The following is an 8,656-nucleotide window of genomic DNA, read 5'->3' on the forward strand; positions in this document are numbered from 1 at the left end:
GGGAGATTTTGTCGAATTTTTAAGTTTTATAATGTGTGAATTAACTTACTAGCATTATATGATGTTATCTACATTAAAATTTAGTTGAGGGATATGTAGAGGGGGTTGTCTTCCCTTGCCAAGCCTAAAGAATTGGTGTAATGTCATTTTTGCTCACCTAATAATAGGAAATACTCTTTACAACCAAAAGGGTAGTATAGCTATCATCGACAAACAAAAACCATTCAACCTATAGTGTAAACACAATTCAAAGCGAGAATATATATATATATATATATTTGCAGAGCTACAGATTGGCTATAGTACTGTTCTATGTCACTAGAATGTGAGGGTTCGGTGGTATTTGCAGCTTGTAAAGTATGTGATACAAATACTGTAACCTATCCAAAGCAGCTATTTCGTGTTTATTTTGCATGCAATTCTATGTAATCTTCTTCGATACTGCTACATAGCTTTCTAAAAGCTGGCCGCATAACACAAATCTGAGTAGCTTGTGTGGTTGTATACCTTTTATTCTAATTAAATTTAAGCAACGATATTTCAGCAATAAAATTTTAATTTGGTACGATAAATTAGTATCAGAGCACGTGGAGAAATAGCAGAATGAGGGATGGCTACCCCCCATAAGGGGAAAAAAGAACTACATCTCTAAAAAATCATGATTCAAACATCGTCCATCAAAAATAATGAGTATTGGAAGGGAATTTGGTAACATTGTTATGTTTCTAAGAGACATCAATACTTTTAAGACATCATGATATAATAGCAAAACCAGTAATTTACATACTAGCAAAAGCTAATCCAGTTAATTTATATACGAGCTATAGTGTTATCTGAATTTGGCAAAATAGTAATGGACCTAAAGTTATCTGAATTAAGCTTTCTGAAAAGAATTAGCCCTTGTTGGGATTATGCTTAATAGTAAATAAGTCACACTAAAAGGTTATTATAAAAATTTTCTGTTTTACACTTAGATATCCCAAATATCATCTCCTCTGCAAAAGTTAAAAACTAATTTAAACTCTAAGGAGCTCAGCAGAAAACTGAGTGTAAAATTAGTAATGACCAAGTTAGGGACTTATTTGCATAACTGAAACTGAATAGTAGAGGCTGATTCAGTGAAAAGAGCTTAAATAAGGGTAGAGGAAAATCTGTTAAAATGAATGTAAAATGTCACGATTTTGACAAATTTGAAAACTATTAGATTAAGTACATGCTTGGGATTGGGGTAGATAATATTCGAGTATCTTAAGGCTAAATACCTCTCTAGTAATAAGCCATACTAGAGAAACAGTTTTTTAATAACCAATGATTTCCTCCCAAACAGGCATATAGTGTCCAAAGTTGAAAAATAAGGAGGAAAGTGCCAGGAACATCACTAGTAATCAAAGTTACTAGTGTTGTTGAAGAAACTTATGACGGTATAAATTAAGTTACACCCCAGCTAAAGGTTGTGAACAATCACTTTCCTATCATATCCTTAAATATGCATGAATCTGCTATATCCATAGAAACAAGGGTTACACAACCTATCATGTCAATTAATGGTAGTTTACAATTTTGATGGGTAATGACATGCATGGGGTGTTCATGCTAGCATATTAGGAATACAACTAATGTAGAAAATATACTATTGCATACCTAGGGTAATTGGATACCTTGGAATCTCTTAGCTATATGTGGTGAAGGTGTCTCGACGTATTGACAAAGGTCTATAGTTTTGACCAAAGATAATGGACTTTAGGTTCTTTAGGCCAGAACAATAACATCTCAAAAAAACTGAGATGTCATCTTCAGATATCAAGATGCAAGCACTTGCTATTAAAGGTATGTGCATTACAAACCACTTCGTGGGGGAGGTATGTTAAATGCGTGTAGTGTCAACTTTGTGTACTCATAGAAAAAGAAATTCTTAGGAATTTAAAATACTTTGTGAACACAATATCATTGGGAAGAGGGGAAGAGTAATCTGACCTATCTCTGCTTTGTATAGGTCACTTGTGATTATATAGTTTTATGACTTTGGCGCCCTTCTTGTGTCCCTACAAATAACAATTTGTTCATTAGTTTTTCAGCAGAAATCCTTATATTTAAGAAGAATACAAGGTTATTTTCCGAAGCAAAACAGGGAGGTGGTACTTCCATTCAACCAATGGAAGTCACAAACATCATCATTTCCAAACCAGTTTTGGTAGTAATAAACATGTCTTACAAGATAGAGCAATCAATAAACAGAAGAATGAATAGGAAGGACAAACCTGTAAACATTTATTAAAAACATTCAAGAACGTGTGGCTCAAATAACAATGGAAATTGTGAAGTTTTGGATGTTTCTTGAGTTAAATTAGCAACCAAAAGGATGTGAATGGTAGATATACGAGTGACAAACAAACATGATTCACACATCCTTGCAAAGGGTACTTGATTCATATCCAAATTATTGTACAAGTTTGTGGGTATGCAGCTGCAAGCATTTCTAAGATACAGCCAAATGTGCTTTCTTCACATATCATACAAGTGATACTGTTAATGATAGGTAAATATCATACAAGAACCCTTAATCATTATTAACTTACATAAAAAAAATTAAAGAAGACCCGGCCCAATCATGAAGTTTCATTTTGCATAAGTATATATGGTAGATTAAATTTGTATCATGAAAAAACCAAAAGGGTAATGGCCATGATATTTTTCAGGAAGGATTGTTACATTGAATGGCTGATTTTCATGTAGGAGATTCATCATGATCATGCTATGATGATGAGCTATGTTTGGTACTACATTGCAAGTAAGAACTAGGTGGTAAGGGGTGATGATCAAGGGGTACCAGGTCTGCAGAATGTCACATGAAAGCAAGTAACACAGCAAATTAGTTGAGAAACATGGTGTGTAGGAGTATGGTAGAGACGCTATCAAAATAACAAAATTCCTTCATCAACAGAACTATTTCCAACTGAAAAGGATTACAAGATTCACAAGTAACCTAATGACCCCAACTGTGCAAAACTTGAACTACCCACATCACTGCTCAAGCAAGGGGAAAAGAATGAGTACTCCCATAAGTATGCTATGGTCATATAAACCACAATTTAATTGGTGAGTTTTCCAATTATTGTAGAGTACTTGATGATGTCCATCATTAGATATACATGATTGTGATTGGTAGCAATTAAATAAATGCATGTGGTATTCAAAGATTATATAATGCACATAAGGGAGGTTGTTATTTCTCTTGAGTCTGATGGTTTTTGTATGATACATGAGAAAAACCTCTATTATAAGGGGTATGGAGAGTTGTTGATGTAGACCAATAGCTGTTTCTACAATTGCATATTAACCTCGAGATTTCACAGTTGTAGCATTGGTCTGGCAGTTCAAAATGACAACAGATTACAGTATTTGAAAATCTTTTAGGCTTGTAGTTATAATTATAAGCAAGATTCTACCAACCACGTACAAGACCTGTGCCTATCTGCTAAACAACTAGAGGATTTTGTAATACGTTCTTTTGCAATACATTACAAAAAATTGTATTTGTAAACATGTATGTAAAGGTTTGAAACCAAAAGTACAAATAGGTATTAACAAGTTTGAAACCCTGCTCATTTCAGATTTGGAAAATAGATAAGCAGACTCCATACATGATCATGGGAAGATGGAAAAATTAGAATCGTCCAATGTGTGTGGGATAATGGAACAATGCTGCTGATTCTTAGCACTAACATGGCAGATCTCCCTGCCGTGAGATATATAATCATGTAATTCTAGGTGTAAAACAGTCATGAACCTGATTCACATACCAAATAGCCTAAAGAGATAAACAAGATCATCAGATAATTACAAATGACCTGCGTGATGCGACAAAACCAATTTCCCAAATAATTAAAGAAGCTGCAGGTGGAATTTCACAATGCAAGAAAAAGCTACAATTATAGTACTAGCCCTCAGGAACCAGAGATACACACGCATAGAAATCTCTTCCAATAGGAAGAAAGAATTACCAGGGGGAGAGAGAGAGATAGAAATTTGAGAAGAGAAATTAACATTAGGAAAAAGATGTAAGAGAGAGATTACCCTTTATTTGAGAATCCACGAAAAGAACAGCGTCGGCGTGAGTGGCGGCAACTGGCTACAGTGAGGTTCCACGGGGTAGAGAAACGAGAAACCAGCACTAGAGTTTCCTAGAGAATATGCGGTGTTGAAGGGCACAATTTGGACTACGGGGTATTCGGCCACAGATTTAAGAGAGAGATTTGCTGGATTCGAGAAATAGAATCAAAGTGCAATTGATTCTGGCCATTTGTGGCCGCAACTGGCGGTAGTAAGGTTCTACGGGGCCGTTTTCCAGAGAAGTTTCTCACGGATTTTTCCTCAGATGATGCGGGGTTGAAGGGCACGATCTGGGCGTTAGGGATCTATCAGGTGCGCGCAGTTTTGAAGGTAAAACGATTTGTTTGGGAATGTTTTACTATTACCGGGAAATATTAACATATATTAGAGGTAAAAACCACGAATTTATTAACACGAATACTATCTCCTCGCTTTAATAGGTCTTTGGCCATGACTTTTCATCTGTCGCTCATTTTTTGGTGATTTCCGTCAATACCTATTGCGATAGAAGGGATTTGTCCTAACAGCTAGTATTTCCCACAAGCGTTAGTCACGGGATTAAAAAATCGTGTGAAAAAAAGGCTTTTCTTGTAGTGAGTCGCATTAATTTTTTTAAATTATCATATCCGCTTAATTTCTTCAACAATTTTAAGGTGATAATAGCATGAGATCAAAATCTAACATGGCAATAACAAGAGATAAAAGTGTAAACTATAGAAGAAACATGCTCTTTTATTGTAAAAGAGTAGACCATACAGGAAGGCATACCATGAAAGTTAGTGCTATCTCTTGGCAGCCAAATTTGAAAGCAGAGATATATTCTTGAGGCTTCTAATTGGTTCAATTGAATTATTTTCCTTAACAAAACAAAATAAAATGATGCGATTGAAAATACAACCCTCAATAAAAAAAAAAAATGGCAAGAAGATTGTATATTCAAGATAAAAATTGCTAATTGGGCCCCCTGCTAGGCAAGCTAGTCAGCATTTGATACTAACTAATTCTATGTAAGAAGGTATATCCAATATGGAGTTTAATAAAATGTGGAATGAATTAATTGAGTTACAGAACTTAGTGAACACCTTCATGCATGCACATGTTAACACTCACATATTTTTGGTTGATGTCAATCGAACTTGTTTTGAACTTTTTGAACCAACCCTAATTAGAATTTATATGTAGGCTTCAAGAAAAAATCAATATATGCTTAAGAGCACAAGAAAGATGAAGAAGCCGAAGAGGAAGATGAAGAAGAAGATGAAAAAGAGGAAGAGAACGAAGAAGACAAGAATGAGGATTGAGTTATATTTTAAATCAAATAAAAGTACAAAATATTAATATAATATATTATTACGACCTTATTTACATTATTGAAGCTATTGGAGATGCTATTGACATGTTATTTTTAATGTTGTTTATCAGATATTATTATTATTTTTAAAATCCAGCGAAGTAATGTTTTGTATTTAATTATTATCATTAAATGATCTTTTAAACCGAATAAAAGTATAAAATCTTAGAAGTAAATGTGTTCAATTATATTGTTTAAAATTATTCTTTTATTAAAATATCTTGTGTGAATAAATAATATGTTAATAATAAAGTGGATAAAATTGTCAAAAGGCAAAGGAGGTTGAAAATTTTACTTGGCGCCTCATGCCCTCAACTCCCTCTCAAAATTTCAGTCAAATTTAAAATCCCCTCTTGTGCTCGCGCTGTGCGTATAAGTGGCTAATACAATAAAGCAAATTTTCAACTCCCTCTCAAATTACCTCAAAAATAGGCTGCAATTTTCTTAATTTTTGGCATAATTCAATCCTGGAACCAAGGCTTTGCTGAAACCTCCAATCTCTCCTAAGTTGAAATCCCCAAGACCACCTATAGTAAAGCGAGGGAATGACCCCAATAGCTTGAGTTTGAGTGCAAAAAAGATTGTCATCCCAAATGTTTCCACCAAAATTCCTACTTTAGAGAGGAAGAAGTCGAGAAGTTTCAATGGTATTATTTATGGTGACAGTTACCGTGAGTTGTGTTGGGGTTTCTCCCCTTGTGGAGGCATCCTTTGAGTTACTCTTCGTCTTTGATAACTGAGGCTCCTGGAAGCATTGCTGCGGGGAGGAGGGAACAATGGCTCTGCTTCAAGCACAGAGAAAGATGAGAATTGCCCATTATGGAAGATCAAAGTCTGAAAAGTTTGAGAAAGTGGTTCCCTTTGATTCTTCGAGTGATATCACATCAAAAAGCACTGAGAAAGAGAAGAGATGCAGTTTTATCACACCCAATTCAGGTATGTAAATATTTGTGCAATGACTCTTATTATTTTACTTTGAAAATGCTATGAGTTGTGATGATCAATATCTTCTTTTTTCATTAACAGACCCCGTCTATGTCATTTTCATTTTGTTTAAGGAGCTGGCAGTGAAGCAAAGCACGGGAAACAACATTCCCAGATGCAGTGCTGAGACATCTCGTAATTGTGAAGATGGGGACCTACTCCAATAGAAACCCTATGATACCTGAAGCTACAGCAGGGGCGGTTGTTCCACATTTTACCTGGTTTTATCCAGGGATTTCTCTCTGCATCAAAAACTAGCTCAAATCCTTTCCAAGGAGTCCAAATAAACCCGCAACCTAGTCTTCGTCTTGGCCCCATTCGAACCATTGCTATCAAACCTGAACCAATGAACAATATCGACTCAGCAACTAAACCTGCCAAAGGTAGAAAACTTAAGAATTCTGTGAAGGGTTCTAACCAGGTTGCATCTAAGGTTTTCTGACCAAAGCAAACCAAAAAGACTCCTAAAACGACAAAGGGAAAAATTATGCCTGAAGGAAAACGAGAAAAGAAGATTCTGAATAATATTCATATGGAAAAAGCAGACTTTGATTTCTCCATGGTGCCTCCTCCATACTATTCTTGTACAGGTGTTGCCAGATTGTGCTACGAATGGGAAGCTGGTGGATGGCAAGCTTCATGTTGCACCATTAAAATATCAGAGTATCCTCTGCCCATGAGTTCTACAAGACCTGGGGCTCGTATGGCTAGCAGGAAGATGAACAACAGAGCTTATGGGAAACTTCTACTGAGACTTGCAGCTGAGGGTCATGATCTTACTCATCCAGTTGACTTGAAGGACCATTGGGCAAGACACGGTACCAACAAGTTTGTTATAATCAAGTGGAGCTGTGGAGAAAAGCGTAGTTAAATATTTGTTAGCTGCTATCATTACTCCCATGTGTTCTTGTAGATCTAGTTTATTGTTGAATCGTAGTTGATCAAATTAAGTATCTGTTTATTAGTTTCTATAACAACCATGCAGGGGACTTGAAGGCAGCGTGTGTGAGGGCTATACGGGAGCATGAGTGCAGTCAATGAAGAAGGAAAGTGCAGCGGCGGCAGATGCTGGGTTATCGAGTGAAAACCTAAGTCAAAAGCTAAGTGTCGGCAAAAGTGAAAGAGAAGCTTCGGTCAAAGCTGGATGTTCCATTAGGCTAAGGGAATTTAGTCCGGCTGGGCTTTTTCATGGGTTTTTTAGAGTCTAGCAAGGATTATGGAATTAAGGGGTCTATGTTGGGCCCAAATCTATGTTATTCTAAGTCTATGTCTTTTGTTTTGATGTCTTTTGTTTTGAGTCCAATAGTTGGCCCATGGCCTGTGTGTTTTCCAGAAAGTGTAAGGATGAGGACTTATATGAGGCGCCGCCAGACCTGTAAGAATCATCTGAAAAGTAATGCAAACCTAAATTTCTTCTTTCCTCTATATCTATCATTTCTATTGGAGGTGCTCTCCTCGAAAGAGCCTATTTTTCCAGCAAACCACAAGGGGTTTGTTACAAGTGGTATCAAGAGACTCGTCCTGTGAAGAAAATGGCTGAAGGGACTAGACTAAAAGAACTTCAAGAGGGGCTCAATGCCCTAAAAAAAGCTGCAAATTCTCAATATCAAGAAATAAAAATGTCTACAGATGCACAATATCAAGACATTAAAAAGGCTACTGATGCTCGGTTTTCTCATGTAGACAACGACATGGCTACCCTAAAAAAACAAAATGAGGCCATTGTCCAACAGCTAGCCATCCTCACTGTTGAAATGCAGAAAAGGAACCCTAGTAGCAGCTCTATTTCCGAACCGTTTGAGGGACCCCCACCATTAGATGAAGCTGGTAACCGGCAGCTGCAACAGCACCTACACCAACAACAACAGGCCTATGTGCAGCAGAACTTTCAGCAGCAACAACAGCAACAGCAACAAAACTTTCAGCAACAGACTTTTCAGCACCAACAGCAGGCTTTTCAGCAACATCAACAGGCTTTTCAACAGCAACAACAGAACCTACACATCATGCAAATGGGTGAGACGCAGATGCAACCAAAAGTGTTGAGACTTGACTTTTCTCTTTTTAATGGAGATGACCCTACAGGTTGGATTTACAAAGCAAATCATTTTTTTATGTTTTTCAATGTCATTCCACAAAATAGAGTCAGGTTGGCCTCTTTTTACATGGATGGTAAGGCACTAATCTGGTTTCAAGAGATGGAAGACAGCG

The sequence above is a fragment of the Carya illinoinensis genome, chromosome 14, assembly GCF_018687715.1.
Source record: "Carya illinoinensis cultivar Pawnee chromosome 14, C.illinoinensisPawnee_v1, whole genome shotgun sequence".
Classification (NCBI taxonomy): domain Eukaryota; kingdom Viridiplantae; phylum Streptophyta; class Magnoliopsida; order Fagales; family Juglandaceae; genus Carya; species Carya illinoinensis.